This window comes from Musca domestica, unplaced genomic scaffold, assembly GCF_030504385.1.
Source record: "Musca domestica strain aabys unplaced genomic scaffold, Musca_domestica.polishedcontigs.V.1.1 5, whole genome shotgun sequence".
Lineage (NCBI taxonomy): Eukaryota > Metazoa > Arthropoda > Insecta > Diptera > Muscidae > Musca > Musca domestica.
In genome coordinates, this window is record NW_026712346.1 from 3,627,626 (window position 1) to 3,646,595 (window position 18,970).

Consider the following 18,970-nt stretch of genomic DNA (forward strand, 5'->3'; position numbering starts at 1 on the left):
AGAGGATGCAAAGAGTTTCGACAAAGAATACAAGCCGCTTTTGATTTATCGTTTACAGCGGAGTTAAGCACATGAGATTTAACTCGAGTTTTGTGAGCCGAACTAGAAGAGGGACCTCTCGTATCATGTAGGCAAGCTAGAGTTTGAATTCTTTCAGTGAGAAATTTGTCTAATTCTTCTTAAGAGGATAGGGAAGATTTATCTTTGATGCTTTGCTCCCACAATGCTACAGTTAATGCTTTTGCTTTTTATTGATCCGTGACTACATCATAAACGGACATTGCAGAAATACAACTATTTACTCCACGCTGCAGGATTTTCAAATTAGAACTGGTCTCAGTATCGAACACCGGAAGATCAAAAATGAGCTTTAGATGATTATGTACCAAAATACGTTTATTATCGAACGTATCCTTTAACGATTGCCAAGCCAACGCGAAACTTCTATTAGTGAGCGGAGCCTCACCTTTTGTTTTTTGTACTAAGTGACAAAGCCTCTCAATGTCACTCAACCGAGAGTTAAACATTGCTGTGAAAAGGTCCCGGAATGAGGGCCACGACAAGAAATCTCCATGAAAATCATCTATCTCACACGGTGGTAAGTTGAGATTATGCATGGTATTGGAAGCAGTGGGTGGCAAACTCCAATTAGAAATCGATATGCCTGAGGTGTTCTGGACCGAAGTACTTGACAAATTTGGCAGATTCGAACTGTGACTAGTTGTGTTAAACCATGAGAATTAGGTAGAGATGGACTATTTTGAGGAGTACTCATGACTATAGCAGCTGGTGTGGAATTAAGAATTTTATCGATTTAAGCTGCTGCAATTTTTCGTTGATTTCCGACATACAATCAACAAAGCTTTTATACGTAGATTGATATTTTGTGTCAGCAGATGAAATATCTTCTGAATATACACCATCTGTGGATATCAAATGATCCAGATAATTATCATAATTATCCTTCACTTTTTTCCACAAATCTTGAAGTTCTGTGTTTCAAACTCTAAGATTGAAAACTGTATGACTTTCGGCTTTGATCAGCTTAAACCCGACAATAAATTTGACAACATTGTCAGAAGCACGAATAAATTGTGTTAATTGAGTGACCGACATGGTTTAGTAGAAGAAATCCCAAAAATATCAACAAAAATTCGAAAAATCGGAAAATTAGCTAATTTTTGGCAAAATTATGCAAATTCGTTTAATACAGACAGTAGGGTACGAAACAGTAAAAAAATAATCAAAATGAATTTATAAATAAATATTTATAAATAATTTCCACAACTATAATTGAATTTTTCTAATTTAGTATGTAAAGAAAGTCACTACTACCGATTGTGCTTTATCCAAAAAATATAATCGAAGTTGAATCACGACTAGAAGAAATATTCAACAAAAATATAAAATTATTTTTCAATTAAAATTTATTAAAATAAATTTCACTTTTTTTTTACAATTTAACCCACTGTGCGAGTGACCACAACGAATACCGCACAAAACGAAATAAAACACAAGCAGCGTCGGCAGAGCGATCAACGTATGTGAGTAGTTAACTACCTCACTGCAAAACAACCAACGACGACGGCCTAACAGTGTTAGGTGGGGAGAGAATAAAATTGTTGATAGATTTAAATATTAATAAACCGACGCTAGAAAAGGCGCTTGGAATATTTGGGTATTCTTGTTGTTGCAATAGAACCAAAAATAAACCAACGAAACCGATCTAACAGTGAGAGTCGGGAATAGGAAGAAATTGTTGGTATATTGTAAATTTCAAGAAAAAAGGTCACGATGGATAGTAGTAGTTTTTCTCACTAGTGGCTGGCGAATTCAGCGACAAATGGAAGGAGTGTATGGAGAGAAAAAACAAGCAAGCACTACCGATCAATCACCGACAGACAAAATAAATCAATAATATGCGAATAGTAAAAAACTATGAAGGAATAAAAGTAAAAAATTATCAATTTTTTTTGCATAATGCGCGAATGTATTAAAATAAATCAAAATATTAGAGGGAATATTTACTTTAATGCGATTATTTAGCACAACTAACGAATTTATGTGTACTAACGAATTTATGTGGACTGTATTTTTAATGTTATGCTTAAACACACGCGTTAAGGTAATTGCAGGGCGACCAGTATGCGACGTAGGGAACAAAAAAGCAATGTTTTTACGAAACGAAAATGGAAAAATGACAACACTCGCGATATGCTCAATATAAAAAGAAACTGAACTACGTACCTTCGAGTGTTTGTTGATGTTGTATGAGATGATGTGTGATGGCAAGGTGATACGTACTGATGAGGGGGGTGTTGATGTTGGTAATTTTTCTCCTTTTGTAATAGGGAAAAAGCGAAAATTAGAAAAACTGCAACAACTTTGCGTGAATGATCCGTCTCAAATGTAGGCAAGTTATTATCCGGCTCGAACGGACCAAAATGTTGGCGTGATACCAAAGGCGTGATACCCGAAAAAATAAACCCAAAAAGAAAGAAAATAAAAACACAGGATTATGCAGTTTTGTGTATATGTATTTTCAAATGGTTTATTTGTAAAGGAGAGAGTTTCAAACGAAACGAGACGTTACCTTATGCGTGTGATCACAACGAAAGCGAGATAACAAGTGTAGTTGCAGATGAGCACAATAGCGGCACAAGGTCGTGACCAGCAATGACAACCACAGCATTGGAAAGTGCCTCTCTGCATCCGAACTGAGCGAATTAACTTTTAGGAGAAAGTGCACAATCCGAACTAGGCGAATGTGACTCCTAAAAGAGAGGCAGAGAAGATTTCCCCATTGAACTCGACTGAGCGGCCAATTAGTGTAATTAATTGTAATGCTGGGGAAGGGGGACAATGTATCGAACATATACCTTGGTGTAACCAAAGTATCGAACTTATACATTAGCCGCCCGCCTTGACGCGCTGTCTGCGAGGCAACATGAGTTAGACTAAATTCGCGGCTTAAACTAAGGTTAGTAGTGAGTAGGTACGATAATTCAGCTTCACTGAGCACTTTTTTAATATTTCAAGAGTATTAGATTGCAATTTCGTTTTATTAAATGACAAAACGAGTACCGCGAAAATGTCTGAAGATGAATCAATTTCTATAAAAACTAAATGATTTTTAATACAATGAAAGAACGTGCAGAGCTATTCAGGATCGATAAACATTAAGTTCTTGACTGGTCGACAAACAATAACTTTTAATTTCGAGAGGTACACCGACAAAATAAGTCCCCTTATCAGAGTAGGGCAACAGCGACGACCAAAAAACCCATAAAGCAAGCCAGAAATGAAGCAGAAGACAGGATCGAAGGGTCTTCTAAGTGAACTGCTTTTGTTGAAAACAGACGAAGACACATACATAATCCTTTGTGATACGACACGCTCTACCCGTAAACGACTTCATATCAATAGACCCTGCGAAATCAACACTTGATGGAATGGAATATGGAATAACTAACTACAGCTATTTTCTGAGGAAGAGCGCCCTTGATTTGAGTACACGAACGCCGGATAAGATTTTTTTATCCAAGGAATCGATATGAAGTATACGAAGCATTAACTAATTTCCACCATAAATGGAAATAGTGTGAACAATTTCTGCAAACCAAACGAAGAAATCGGCAAGAATACGGCAACATTGGAGACATATATAAACGCCCATTAAAACGCATGACACCGTTTTGGTCTAAACAAGGGTTAAGTGGAAGCAGTGAACTTTCCGAAAGGCAAATGAGGCTTGTCTAACAGACATTTTAACAATAATGAATTGACAAAGCTTGACCATTTTTTTCAGCAGGATTTAGAGCAGGAGAGGCAAATATTTGATGAGTTTGAGAGTTTTGACGACAATTATTATAAAAGCGAAAGGAGCTAGAACTAAACTCCACAATATCAACGAGGGTATACAAAAGAGTGAATTTTCTGACCGACAAACTATTTCAATAAGCTAATACAAGAGTCCCCAAAAATGCGATGTTTGCGGAAATTCGAACTGGAACGATTCTCCGATTCTCGCATTGACGTGACACGATAGTTCCTCTCAGAGAACATGTTCGATGGTGAAACAAGTTTCAATTTGGGCAGGTCGTCTTTTTCCCAAAACCGGAGTAGTGTTCTGCGGAGAGATTCTTCCTCAGCGAAATCCAACACAGTCGTAAAGACCTGGACTGAGGAAGAAGGCATGGGACCAGTCAGAATTCAGCCGAACATCGTGTTTTGAGCTAACAAGGAACCTAAAATGTTAATTTGCGTCCCTTCCCTCAAAATCTGCGGATACAAATCTGCCCCCAACAACAAATCGACAGGTCTACTGTAAAAGAGATGAGCATCAGCTAAGCAACGATTAGGCAAACGAGAAGTGATGTCTGAACTGAACAAGCGCGTTAGTTTCAACAAGTGAAGAAGAATCAAACCGAGAACTGATCCGAAGTGAACAACATTTCTTTGAAGTGGCATATGTTGAACCATTTACGCCAGAAACTGTGGCAGAGATAGACGGAGTGGGTAACTTAAGGCGCTTTTGTAAATTATCTGTGATAAACGAAGCCTCCGAATCTGGGTCGATGAGAGCACGAACTGGATACGGAACTCCGAAGTGCACAATGTTTACCATGGCTGTGCCTAATAAGACGTTTCGATTTTGTGATGCATGGAAAACTTGACTATTAATTACATTAGGACTAGCGCCAGTGGACGTGGAAGCGATATTGCCATCTACCTGCTGAGAATTTACATTATTTGGCGGGAATGTGTTCGATGGGGCAGATGACGAGGCTGGAGAAGTTCTATGCAACAAAGTGTGATGACGACTTTTACAAAGGTTACAATTATGACTACTAGAGCAATTTTTAACCAAATGACCGACAGAAAGACAATTTAGGCAAGACCCCTGTTTTTTAGCAGTTTCAAATCTCTTTTCGAATGAAAGAGTTCTAAATTTAGGACAAGATCGCAGAGGATGCAAAGAGTTTCGACAAAGAATACAAGCCGCTTTTGATTTATCGTTTACAGCGGAGTTAAGCACAAGAGATTTAACTCGAGTTTTGTGAGCCGAACTAGAAGAGGGACCTCTCATATCATGTAGGCAAGCTAGAGTTTGAATTCTTTCAGTGAGAAATTTGTCTAATTCTTCTTAAGAGGATACGGAAGATTTATCTTTGATGCTTTGATCCCACAATGCTACAGTTAATTTAGGCAAACGCTGTTGACAAATAAAAAGCAAAATTGGATACCAGTGATCCGTGACTACATCATAAACTGACATTGCAGAAATACAACTATTTACTCCACGCTGCAGGATTTTCAAATTAGAACTGGTCTCAGTATCGAACACCGGAAGATCAAAAATGAGCTTTAGATGATTATGTACCAAAATACGTTTATTATCGAACGTATCCTTTAACGATTGCCAAGCCAACGCGAAACTTCTATTAGTGAGCGGAGCCTCACCTTTTGTTTTTGTACTAAGTGACAAAGCCTCTCAATGTCACTTAACCGAGAGTTATTTATAAACATTGCTGTGAAAAGTTCCCGGAATGTGGGCCACGACAAGAAATCTCCATGAAAATCATCTATCTCACACGGTGGTAAGTTGAGATTATGCATGGTATTGGAAGCAGTGGGTGGCAAACTCCAATTAGAAATCGATATGCCTGAGGTGTTCTGGACCGAAGTACTTGACAAATTTGGCAGATTCGAACTGTGACAAGTTGTGTTAAACCATGAGAATTAGGTAGAGATGGACTATTTTGAGGAGTACTCATGACTATAGCAGCTGGCGTGGAATTAGGAGATTTTATCGATTTAAGCTGCTGCAATTTTTCGTTGATTTCCGACATACAATCAACAAAGCTTTTATACGTAGATTGATATTTTGCGTCAGCAGAGGAAATATCTTCTGAATATACACCCTCTGTGGATATCAAATGATCCAGATAATTATCATAATTATCCTTCACTTTTTTCCACCAATTTTGAAGTTCTGTGTTTCAAACTCTAAGATTGAAAATTGTATGACTTTCGGCTTTGATCAGCTTAAACCCGACAATAAATTTGACAACATTGTCAGAAGCACGAATAAATTGTGTTAATTGAGTGACCGACATGGTTTAGTAGAAGAAATCCCAAAAATATCAACAAAACTTCGAAAAATTATTAAATTTCACTTTTTTTACAATTTAACCCACTGTGCGAGTGACCACAACGAATACCGCACAAAACGAAATAAAACACAAACAGCGTCGGCAGAGCGATCAACGTATGTGAGTAGTTAACTACCTCACTGCAAAACAACCAACGACGACGGCCTAACAGTGTTAGGTGGGGAGAGAATAAAATTGTTGATAGATTTAAATATTAATAAACCGACGCTAGAAAAGGCGCTTGGAATATTTGGGTATTCTTGTTGTTGCAATAGAACCAAAAATAAACCAACGAAACCGATCTAACAGTGAGAGTCGGGAATAGGAAGAAATTGTTGGTATATTGTAAATTTCAAGAAAAAAGGTCACGATGGATAGTAGTAGTGTTGTTATTGTTTTTCTCACTAGTGGCTGGCGAATTCAGCGACAAATGGAAGGAGTGTATAGAGAGAAAAAACAAGCAAGCACGACCGATCAATCACCGACAGACAAAATAAATCAATAATATGCGAATAGTAAAAAACTATGAAGGAATAAAAGTAAAAAATTATCGTTTTTTTTTTTTTTTTTTGAATAATGCGCGAATGTATTAAAATAAATCAAAATATTAGAGGGAATATTTATTTTAATGCGATTATTTAGGACAACTAACGAATTTATGTGTACTGTATTTTTAATGTTATGCTTAAACGCACGCGTTAAGATAATTGTAGGGCGACCAGTATGCGACGTATGGAACAAAAAAGCAATGTTTTTACGAAACGAAATGGAAAAAAGACAACACTCGCGATATGCTCAATATAAAAAGAAACTGAACTACGTACCTTCGAGTGTTTGTTGATGTTGTATGAGATGATGTGTGATGGCAAGGTGATGCGTACTGATGAGGGGGGTGTTGATGTTGGTAATTTTTCTCCTTTTGTGATAGGGAAAAAGCGAAAATTAGAAAAACTGCAACAACTTTGTGTGAATGATCCGTCTCAAATGTAGGCAAGTTATTATCCGGCTCGAACGGACCAAAATGTTGGCGTGATACCAAAGGCGTGATACCCGAACAAATAAACCCAAAAAGAAAGAAAATAAACACACAGGATTATGCAGTTTTGTGTATATGTATTCTCAAATGGTTTATTTGTAAAGAAGTGAGTTTCAAACGAAACGAGACGTTACCTTATGCGTGTGATCACAACGAAAGCGAGAGAACAAGTGTAGTTGCAGATGAGCACAATAACGGCACAAGGTCGTGACCAGCAACGACAACCGCAGCATTGGAAAGTGCCTCTCTGCATACGAACTGAGCGAATATGACTTTTAGGAGAAAGTGCAGAAGAGAGCGTAAGCTCTCCCCCACAATCCGAACTAGGCGAATGTGACTCCTAAAAGAGAGGCAGAGAAGATTTCCCCATTGAACTCGACTGAGCGGCCAATTAGTGTAATTAATTGTAATGCTGGGGAAGGGGGACAATGTATCGAACATATACCTTGGCGTAACCATTTCTTCTTCGATTTACCGAAAATCCTAATATTTGCCAAAATAATAAAGATATTTGTTCCCTAGTTAATATATGACGTACTCTTGACTCTCCCTCCAACCCTAGGTATCTGCTTGGAGTCAGAGGAACTGGCCACGTATACCTCTTTAAATGTATATGTATGCAATTAAAAAAAAAAACAACAACATGGTCCGTGTTAGTTGTTGATAGTTTCTGTAGTGCTTGCATATTATTTTGCCCTAGAAGCTTACATACACTCCTGACATTTGCCGTCGAGTATCATTTGTGAAATTTTTGTTGATACATTTTCTTATAATCCAGTTCCAGTTCTTAGGAACCAGTTCCGAAATCCATAGAGCAAAATAGGTCGTATTGCTACCTTGTAGTGCAGGATTTTCGTTTTTTAGGTATGTGTTTATTGTTCAACGCATATGCAAATCTTGCTAAAACACCTTTTCCTTTTTGCATGATTGAGCGGGCATGGAAATTAAATTTCATTAAATTGTCGAAGGACAATTGTAATGATTTGCTCTCTGGGACAACGTACCATGGACATTTTCTGGAGGCGTTACGTATGCAGATTGCAGCAGAATTCGCGGCGTTTATTTGTATACCCCACTTTTTGTAGCAGTTAATTATCTGAAGGTGATTTTTTGCATTATTTAATGCAATTGACGGTGATTTGTAATGCGCGTAAAAGAGGCAATCATCAGCGATTAAAATTGCTTTTGAGTTTTCATTGATGTGAGGAAAGTCATGAAGGAATAGATTGAAGAGAAATGGTGCCAAAATACTGCTGTGCCAATACTCCGCTATTTACTTCTCCTGGGGGTTGCTGAATATTTGGCAGATTCTATTTTTGTAAGCTCATTATCATGTTATTAAGTAGTTGAACTTGTCTTGAGAGAATTATGTACTCACGGTTGATTCTGTTGCCTGTACAGTGGAATTTTTTTTAGTTCTTTTTGCCATTGGTGTTTGACTTTAAGAAAGTTTTTAGTTCTTTCGGAAAGAGGGAATTTTCCGTCTTTTACGAATATCTTTTCTGAATGCGTGCTATGAATGCTGTTAAATTCATTGTTGAAGTTCTCGGCGATTATTTCAATCTCATTGTTTTAAGATATGGTCCAAGAAAGACAGACCATTTGGATACGACGGCGATGTGTCACAAAACCGATTCACATCTAAGGAGTTGTTGTTTAGCCATGAATTCAAAACTTTGTCATTTTAATTTTCGTTCAAATTACCCCCTACAGGTTTTTTGGAGTTAAGGTCTCCACCGATGATAAATCCATCAAAGGAAGTACAGAATGTTAGCTTTTCAGGATCAAGAAATATATTTGCAAGTTTTAAGAAATCCTGTATAAATGATGGTTTTGAAATGTTTCCATGAGTAAATGCCATGTTCGGTTTAAAAAGACTTGCAAAAGAATTTCCATGGGAGGTATCGGACGAATTTATGGCTTTTTTGACGTTGTTTTGCTACGTATTGCTTGTATGGATGTAGTTAACTACTCATTAACTACTATTTCGTTTCGTGAGCCAACTCGTAACAAAAGTGAAATTTATTTTAATAAATTTTAGTTGAAAACCAATAATATTGCCGTGTTATTGCAGGTTCAATCGTTTGCTTGCAAAATTTATTCAGGCTATTTTTATCCATGGTGGAACTAAATTAATGCTTCTTACACTACGTATCGAGTATTGGATTCTTTGGATAAAAAATCTAGTTCGGTTTGTTGTCAATTCCTGTAAGATAAGTATCTTTGAGAAAAAGCGTTCGTGTACTGAAATCAAGGGAGCTCTTCCTCGAGAAAGAACCGTAGTTACTCGAGCGTTCCAAACTACTGTCTTGATTTCGCAGGACCCTTTGATATGAAGTCGTTTACGGGTAGAGCGTGTCATTATCACAAAAGGTTATATATGTGTTTTCGTCTGCTATTCAACCAAAGCACTTTCCTTAGAAGCTTCATCCCTTGCTGAATTTTAGCGGCGATTGGTCGTTGCTGTTGCCCTAGGATAATGGAATAAGTTTTGTCGGTGCACATCATAAAATTAAAAGAAATTGTTCAACGACCAGTCAAGAAATTTATGTTGTTCAATCATGAATAATTAAGCATGTATTCCTTAATTTTTAAAATCCTTTGTATAGAAAGAATTCATCTTCCGACATTTTCGCTGGAGTTGTTTTGTTGTTCTGATCCCTCGAAAAATACTTTTCTTGGGAAAGAAATCCTCATATCACGAATTTCGAGGGGAAATAAAAAGTGGGAATGTAGCAACATTAAAATCAGCTGTTTGACGTTTTAGCACTTTGTTTTCCCTTCCATACTAAATTTGCATTTATATAACTTTTATTGATTTTTACGGTTAAGTGTGAAGTGTTCAAAATAATTAAAGTATTTAAAAAAAGAAAATGAACAGCATTGCAATACGCATTTATTTGGAGAAGGAGCATTAAAAAAAGTAAGAGATTCGAGATGCAAATAACCCGCTTGAATTGCCAGAATCGCTGTATGTTCACTAATTTTTTTTAGCAGTTGTTTTTTTACTATTTCATATGTATTTTTCTATATTTAGAAAATACTATCGAGTAAACAAGCCAGCACTAATTTATTTGTTGGAAGTGGTCTCCAAAAACTACCCACAGAAGAAAAAATAATTTGGAATTTTTCCAATAATAATGCTAAGCGCTGCATTGCGTTTCTTCGCAGAAGGAGGGTATAAGATGGGCATTGGAAAGGACTGCGACATCGGGCTTGCACAATCTACTCTATGCAAGTTTCTTGGTAAATATACTTGAGGCTCACTTGTGTGCAAAATGGATCCGAGTACCGAAGACTATCGAGAGAAACTGACTATTGCTTTGGAATTCTACAAAAAACATAGAATTTCTGGTGTTGTTGGGTGCATTGATGGGACCCACGTGCAAATTATTGCGCCAACCGACAACAAGCATCTTTTCTATAATAGAAAGTTCAGCATGAATGTACTACTAGTAAGTTTAGAATGGTGTGTATACGTTCAAACATCTGTAGCTCGCTTTCCTTATAGTGACCATGAACTTTAAATACGATATGTCCACGCTTCACATCCTGGGGCTTGCCACGAGTCCTTCGTGTGGAACACGAGCTATTTAAGAATATTTTTGTGAAGAAGAATACTTACAGGGCGAAACTAACTTTTGGCTGCTAGGTGCGTAAGGTACAGAATTAATAACATCGACATATGTACATAATTTATTTAATTTATTTTAAGGTGATGGATACCCTCTTGAGCCTTGGCTTCTTTCACAAGAAATGACATTCAACAGCGTTCATACAAAGTGTCGGAACATTGTTGAAACAACTATCGGAGTTTAAAAGAATCCTTTCCTGCACTTTCTCCTAAAAGTCATATTCGCCTTGTTTCACTATTATGCTCATATGAAACTTCACTTACGCTCATATGAAACTTCACGCTCTCGTTGAGATCACGCGCAAAGACAAAGTCTCGTTTCTTAGAAACTCACACACTTTACAATTAAACCAATCAAAATACATGAACACCCTCCACCATTCTATAGAGAGTATATTAGCTTTGTTATCCTGTTTTATACTGCTCATAATGGACCTCACAAAGTATGTATAAGTTGCCACTTTATCGAGTTCTTTTTAAAAACTAAACTTAATTCCATTCTACGATCGCAAAGCAGTATGCTGCTGTTATCACGACACTTGTGCTAAGCTACAAGTCACTCCCATAGCCGAATGTAACAACTGAAGCTTGAGTTCGCTGGTCTGATGTTTGTGTATCAGCGAGACAGTAGGGTGGTTCGACTAAACGGTGTTAACTCCTCCCTTGCTCATCAATGATAACTTGAAGTTCATGCTGGCGGCGAGCCTTCTGACGTCTCTGATAACGTTTGAGGAAGGTATAATAAGTGAACATGAAGGCTATTAGTAGTTCTTCAGTGTCACCATTATATCGCAAGTTCTGCAAGCTTAATGCTAGGAACACAATTGGAGCGAACGACGAATTTCGCCCTACGCGGCGACAAAATGAGCCGCGAAAATTCGTCGTATGGAACACAATACCGACGAAATTATAAAACAGCTGATGAAGTTGTTTACTTTTTGCTCATTTGTTGACTTCAATGAAAATTATACAAGAACTCATAATTTATAATTTCAGTTATGTCCATCTTCTCTATTATAAATTCACTGATATCCATCTTCACTCAGGCGCAAGTGCACAAATAAATAAACAAATTATTTATGTTTTTTTATACGAATAACAGATAGTAGAGTGACCATAACAAATTTTTAAGTAAAAAGTAACTTTATTTACTAAAACACATAAAATTCGTACAAGTATGGCCACCTTGTACTGTTTTGTCGCCGTTCGCCGGCGTATGAAATAGAAATAAAGCTAATTGAGTTCGCGGCGACCGACGAAATTTTCGCCGGCGCCGTAATTGTGTGCACTTCCATATACACATATGGTTTTTATTTTTGACGACGAACATACGCCGCGAAAAAATTCGTCGTTCGCTCCAATTGTGTTCCTAGCATAACTTTCGCAAGTAGGACAAGCTCAGTATTTCGTGATGTCCCGTTTTATTAAGCAATGTTGACACAGCAGGTGCAGGGGATATTTTTACATAATTCTTTAGTTTATGATATATAAAGAGGGATGTTCCTATTACCAGTCGACCGTTAATTGTAGTTTTTTCGTCATTGATGATGATAAAGCCGTCCCCAATAATTTTTTTATCAAGTTTCAAGATGGCTGGATGGATGGTGTAGTGTGCGCATGTTGTGTTGGGCAGCTGTCTACGGACTGTTGTCGTACATGTGGAGCAGCAGTTAGCAATTGGAATTACTTGATCACCGCAATCTGCTACGTTATTGCTTTCGGCGAAGTTGAGAATAGTATCGTTGTGTTGAACTGGATGTAGGATTATTTTCCAATGAACTAGTTTAACTCTATGATATTTTACTACAAAGTGTACAAGTGTATTACTTAATAAAACTTAGATTTGTGATACTTCCGTAATATGTGTTATTGTAATATTGGTAGAGAGACGCTTAATTACACCTTCTAAATCATTTGAGACCAAAATTGTAGGATCAATTATTTCTATCCTTGTAATTGTTGCTGATAACATTAGGTTCTCAAGTTCAGAAATAATGATTCTTCTTCTTAAAATTAAAATTTCGTAAAAATGTTCCGTTTTTATTTGTCTTTTAAACCTCTTACTGTGCTTGCCAATTCATTTATTCTTTCATGAGTCTTTGTATTAATTGTTATCTGCCTATGGCCTGAATCAATGAGGTCATTTTGCTTAAATTTAATATCTACAAATTCATCATAATCTGGAGTACCGGCTATAACTTTTAATGCTTCTAGCATACCTATGATGAATGTTTATTGTTCCTATGAGCAGCGATGCCAACATTTTGAGAGCTAAAAGCGTAATTAAAAACCAGAAAAGCGTAAATAGCGTAAAAATGTCCTTAAGAAAGCGTAAAAAGCGCTATGTATTTTTTACCAAAATGTCGAACTTGTCAACAAAACACTTTTTCTAAGTAAGTACTGTTTTATTCAAAAATTCAGATCGTATCTTATATAAATATTTCATGTATATAAGCGAATACATATTTAAAAAAATGCTATATTAGAAATACTGTTTAATTCAAAAATTGAGATCATATCTAATATAAATATTTCAGATATATGTGCATACATATTTTTAAAAAATATGATATATTAGGAACATTTTACATGTGGTTAAAACTTACAGACATATAAATTTTTACAAACAATTATGCTCATCCACAAAACCCATAGCTTGAAATGCAGTTGAAATGTCTGCATCAGTTTCTTCATTTTGCCATAAGACAGTTTGTAGAAAATAGTTTGACTTTTTGTAAACTTCTTGTATAGAAATTTTTTTACAGACATTTGCAACAGCACGTATTCTCTCGACGAAGGCCATATTTAATATGTAAAATAGAATTTACAGAATTTAAGGATAATCTGTTTCTGATTTTCGATTTATATAAATTCATAGCACTGAATGCTCTTTCTACTTCTGCATTTGAGTATGGGAAGCTTAACAGTCTTATAACGAATTCTGATAAATCTTGAAAGGGATTTTGCCCTATGGAATCTTTGAACTCATTTACTTCTATCCAGAAAAGATCTGTTCGATCTTTATTCTTCCATTCACAATTTCTGATGTTATCAATACTAAGTTCCATATTAGAAATGACATCCACAATGATATCTTTTGTAATGTTTCAAACTTGATTGGAAGTTTACATCGGACTTCGTATGCAAGATGTTTGGTGAATATAATACATTTTTCTTTAATTGTTTTTTTTTTTTTTTCGTCTTCTGAAATCAATGAATCCATACACGCTTTCTCAAAACTATGCCCAAGGTAGAATTTTCAATAGGATCTTTAAAATAATTAAAACTTTATGATTCTACAATAATTTTTTTGGTTAAACTTTTAAGTAAACGATACAAGTCACAATGGAATTTTGCTTGATGTGCGTTGTCTGCTTCAAAGGCCAAATTTACTCTTTGAACTTCACCCAATATTGAACTTAAATATGTTAGATAAATGAAATTTTTCTGATCGTTGTACATATTTCTTAGTAATGTCAAAACATACTCCTTTTGCTTGTCATGGACAACATTAAAATGAGTTTTAAGTTCCAACCACATGCCTAATACATGCTTAACCATGGTACAATGATATCAAGGTAGGGCTATGATACCATATGATTTAAATTTTTTTATTTTCTTGGCTTAATATGTCATCTTTATTTGTTTATGTATGTGTTTTCTTTTCAATAACAAAAAAATTGTTCAGAAAACATTCAAATTCGGATGTTTTCAAAATGTTTATTTCATCGTATGCATTGACAAAATGTAGAGTTTTTGGTGGAGGGTATAATAATTTTCGAAGATGTATCATTAAAAAGAACATTTTGGGAGCGACATTCTAAATAGGAGGATATCCAAAATCCATTAAATATAATTAAAGGAGCAATAGCATGTGCACTACCGTATCAAAAGCTTTGCTAAAATTGGTATAAATTACATCAGTCTCCTGTTTACTAACAAAGCCGTTATGTACATGACAAACAAATTCTAAGAGGTTAGTGATTGTAAATCTACGTTTCATGAATCCATATTGAAAAGGTGAAATTATAGCTTTTAGGTAATGTGATATCCTACGCGAAACTAAAAGTTCGAAGAGTTTGGGAATAGCGCTTAATTTAGCGATACATCTTTAATTATCGACTGAACACCTATCTCCTGATTTATGAAGAGAAATGACAAAGTTCGACCTCCAGTAACATGGAAAATAACCTTTTATTAGAGAATAATTAAAAATTTTAGTGAGCGGCACGTGAAGTTCGTTAGCACAAGATTTTAGAATATACGTTGGAATGCCATCAGGATCAGCGGAGAACAAAGAAAGTAATATTCTTAACACAGAATAAACTTCATCTTCTGTTAAGATAATGCTAGGAAAATAGTTTAATTTCCCGATATTGTAGTTATAAATACCCTTAAAAGTGTTCGACGTATAAGATTATGGAAAATGTCGGCAAATAAATTAGCAATATCTAAGTTATCACTAGATTTAATACTACCAAGTTTCATGCGACTTGGAAATTTTTGTGCTTTCCTTTTAGATTTTACAGATTTGAAAAAGTTTTTGGAATTATGCAACAAGTTCTGTGTCATCTTTATTTAATGATGAGAATAGGTACCGAATAAGAATAAGATAAAGCAGAATTAAGTTGATCATAGAATGTTGAGACACTGGAGTCAATGTCGTTACTGATACGCCATATAGTGTTCGTGTTTAAGGTTTGTTTTCCAAAGTTAAGCCTTTTAATTAAAGCATAAGTAGATATTATATTAGGAGAAGAGGTTCTCAATTCGAGATTATCAACAGCGTGGAATGATAGTTGTCCTCAAGAAGTACAAAGGGAGAGCATCTGGAAATCGAAATGTTCAACGAAGAAGAGAAGGCTAAGTCCAATAATCTGTCTTTAATTAAAATGTCATTCACTTCGTACAAGCAAATATCACCTTGCTAAGAGGAACGAAATTTAAAGATCTTTAAATCTTGATCATTTACTCCATTTAGATTAGATTTTATATAATTTTTTTATATAGCTGCGATACAAATACTTTTTTACGCCGTTCTACAACGATAAAAGTGTTAGAAGTAGAGGGATCAACGTCATCTACAACCGCGGAAGAGTTTGTAGAAGTTATAGTTGGAGCATGCACCACTACTGCAGGTGGGTTAGCTTTTACACTTTTTGAGGAATTAATGCTTGCAGTCGAAGTGGAAGCATCGGAGGTTAGGTCTAAGTCTTTGCGGCATTCGTTTGATGGATTATTAATATTAGGAGGCGGATTTTGCGAAATTGGAGAATTTAGACATATTAAGTTATCGAGACCTAAGGTATTTTGGCCAAGATTGTTAGTTTCAACTAAAGTCTTTGTCTCTTAGGGGAGTCATCAGAAAATTCAAACCTGCTGATAAATTTTTCAATTTTTTCAAATTTTTTAAAATTTAAATTAAAGCTTTTCTTTAAATAGGCAATCAACTTGTAAATGTCTACATTCAAAACAAGACCAACGCAGAACTTTAGCCTTGTCTGTAATAAAGTCAAACTGTCTACCGTTGAAGCCAGCACATATAAGATGTCAAAATTTATCGCAAATAAAGCACGATATTAACCGTTCAATGATGTCTCTAACAACACAATCTTTATTTGAACAAGCCATTATTAGAGTATTAAATATCGACTATAGGGAAATGATACATGTTAGTTATTATTTTTTTTTTATTTGAAGTAACTAAGGAAATAGTGTAATTTTGGAAATGGTGTGGTAAGTTATTTAATGTAACTGCCTAAAAGTATGCAGAAAAGATAATTATTTACGAACAAAGATATTAAGGAGAACTAGCCACAAACGTCAAAACACAGAATAACACAATGGAAGCAACAAAAGATAGAGACCAAAAAACCGCAAAAATATTAATTATAACATACAAAAAATAGGAGAAAAACTGAATGAAACACGAAAACTTCACACAAATGGAATTTAAAATAAAAATATTCAAGCCTTTCACGTCATATAATTATTTTCTAAAGTTCTAAACTATGGCCAATATTTCCCTCTCATTTGTTGAAAAATCTAATTCTCGGTCTTTCAGTTCCCTTGATATTATTGTTATCAATTTTCCATCTTGGGACAAGACTGCACCTAAACCAACAGATGAAGCATCCGTTGTTAAATCAAACGCTTTTTTTATAATGTGGGTATTGTAATATCACATTTTCTTACGCCAGTACATACTTAAGTTTCTTGACATTTCGCATTTCCCACAGAGAAATCTGATGAAAACCTGACTTTAATTCTAAAGTGATAAAGTACTTGCCTAAATTTGACAAAATGATAATCAAATTGGGAATGGTATATTTTTCGTCTATTGTTTTTTGGTTGAGCTTTCTAAAGTCGATCACCAAACCCTTGTTTTATCTACAGCCGATACGGCATTTTTTTAAGGCGAGCGTGAAGGTCGGATTATACCGTCTCTTTTCATTTGTTGGGAATGATCTTCCTGAAGTAGTTATACCTTTTTCTTAATGAAATGAGGATTCTTAAATTTTTATTTAAATTTAATTTGCGGTGCTATGTCGTGTTCCCTGGGCTTTTGATTTTTTACTGATGTGTGGTAATGTTACCCTTTCCATAGTGTTTAGTTCAAATATGATGTGTTAATGACGTGTGTTAGACCATCATTCTTCACACTTGTGGTTTCCTCAGGATTGAATGACCTTGGCTCACTTTGTTTATTTAGTCATATGCTGTTGCACATTTTGTTGCCTATATTAAGGCTTGAGCATTGTTGTTGCATGAGTATGAATACTTCCGCCCTTAGAAACAAATGTGTCTCGAGTTGTTGTTTTCCAAATATGTTAGCGTGGACACATCCCTACAGTCGGATGCGCATGGGCATGCGTTTGATCCCAATAGGTGTTCCATTTATATATTTTTAGAAGAGAGGATGTATTTAAAAGGATCACATGAAAAAAAAAAAAAAACTAAGTCAACACTTTGTATATATGATTCCTTTTGTATTGAAACATCGAGATAAACTGTAAACCAAAAAATGTCAGAACATGTGCAACTTAATAATTTCTATGAGGATATAGAAGGTGACAAAATCATACATCACGTCGATTTAAATAATGTTGAGGGGGATACAATCTTGGATGTGGACAAGAAAGTCGCCATGGAGGGCCATGGTGAAGCAAAAGAAGACTCCTCATCTATGGAAAAAGGAAATCGTTCGGATATTGTTCCCACTCATTACGAGGAGGATGACGAGGAGGAAACCCAGTCCACAATATTGGATGTGGACATGGAAGACGCCATGGAGGGCCATGGCGAAGCAATAGAAGACTCCTCAACTATGGAAGAAGGAAATCGTTCGGATATTCTGCCCACTCATTACGAGGAGGATGATGAGGAGGAAACACAGTCCACAATCTTAGACGATGACATGGATGAGCACAGGGTCTTTGGAGACGACGGTGAAACCACAGTGGACTCCACAAGCAATAGTATTACAGAAAACGTCATAAACGAATATGACATTGATAGGATAAGAGAGGGTCTGCCGGAACGAGCAGTGGTTACATACAACGTTCACCTCAAAACAACGTTTTTGAGGAACATTTTAATAAGAATTTTTTACATTTAAATTATATTGTACAGAATAATGAACAGTATAAAAAACTTAGAGAATCTTTCAATATATTCGACAAAAATAAAAATACAAAATAAAAAAACATTGTGTTCTTCATTTGGTTGGAGGGTATGGGGTGAAACAAAAGTTAAATTTTTCATATAAATAGGAGGGCAATGTTGTTAAACAGTGTGAAATAAAGTTTAAAAGAAACAATGTCAAACATTAATCTTGTAAAATTATTCAACTTCTACAATCACAAAAGGATTATTACAATGAATGAGATGGATGAAAGCAGGGATTATGTTATCAGTGGAGCATACAGAACCCAAACCAAATATGGTGAGAGAATTGTGCTTAAACTGGACGATGCTGTACTTTACCTGCCATCTAGGTTCCTAGCACTACGAGAAGAAGACGTCAAGGAATTGGGATGCGGTGGATATACGATATAAAAATCAACAATGGGAGGTGAGAAAGATAACACATTATACAATTTAGAATTGAAGCAAAAAAAATAATTTATTTTATCAGTCATATTT

At 35.6% G+C, this 18,970-nt stretch overlaps 2 long non-coding RNA genes across 2 annotated transcripts in view; both read left to right on the forward strand.

Moving 5' to 3' along the window:
- Positions 1 to 9,588: 9,588 nt before the first annotated feature.
- LOC101896133 (uncharacterized) lies at positions 9,589 to 11,976 on the forward strand. The gene is made up of 5 exons (XR_002195118.2): positions 9,589 to 10,114; positions 10,229 to 10,646; positions 10,703 to 10,843; positions 10,907 to 11,268; positions 11,343 to 11,976. It is a non-coding gene; the product is annotated as an uncharacterized LOC101896133 (long non-coding RNA).
- Positions 11,977 to 11,999: 23 nt separating this feature from the next.
- The window catches only part of LOC105262165 (uncharacterized), a 60,654-nt gene continuing 53,683 nt past the window's right edge, over positions 12,000 to 18,970 (forward strand). Inside the window, exons 1-2 of the long non-coding RNA XR_009343295.1 lie at positions 12,000 to 12,212; positions 13,040 to 13,218. This is a non-coding gene — a long non-coding RNA (uncharacterized LOC105262165). The remainder of the gene's footprint in view (positions 12,213 to 13,039; positions 13,219 to 18,970) is intronic.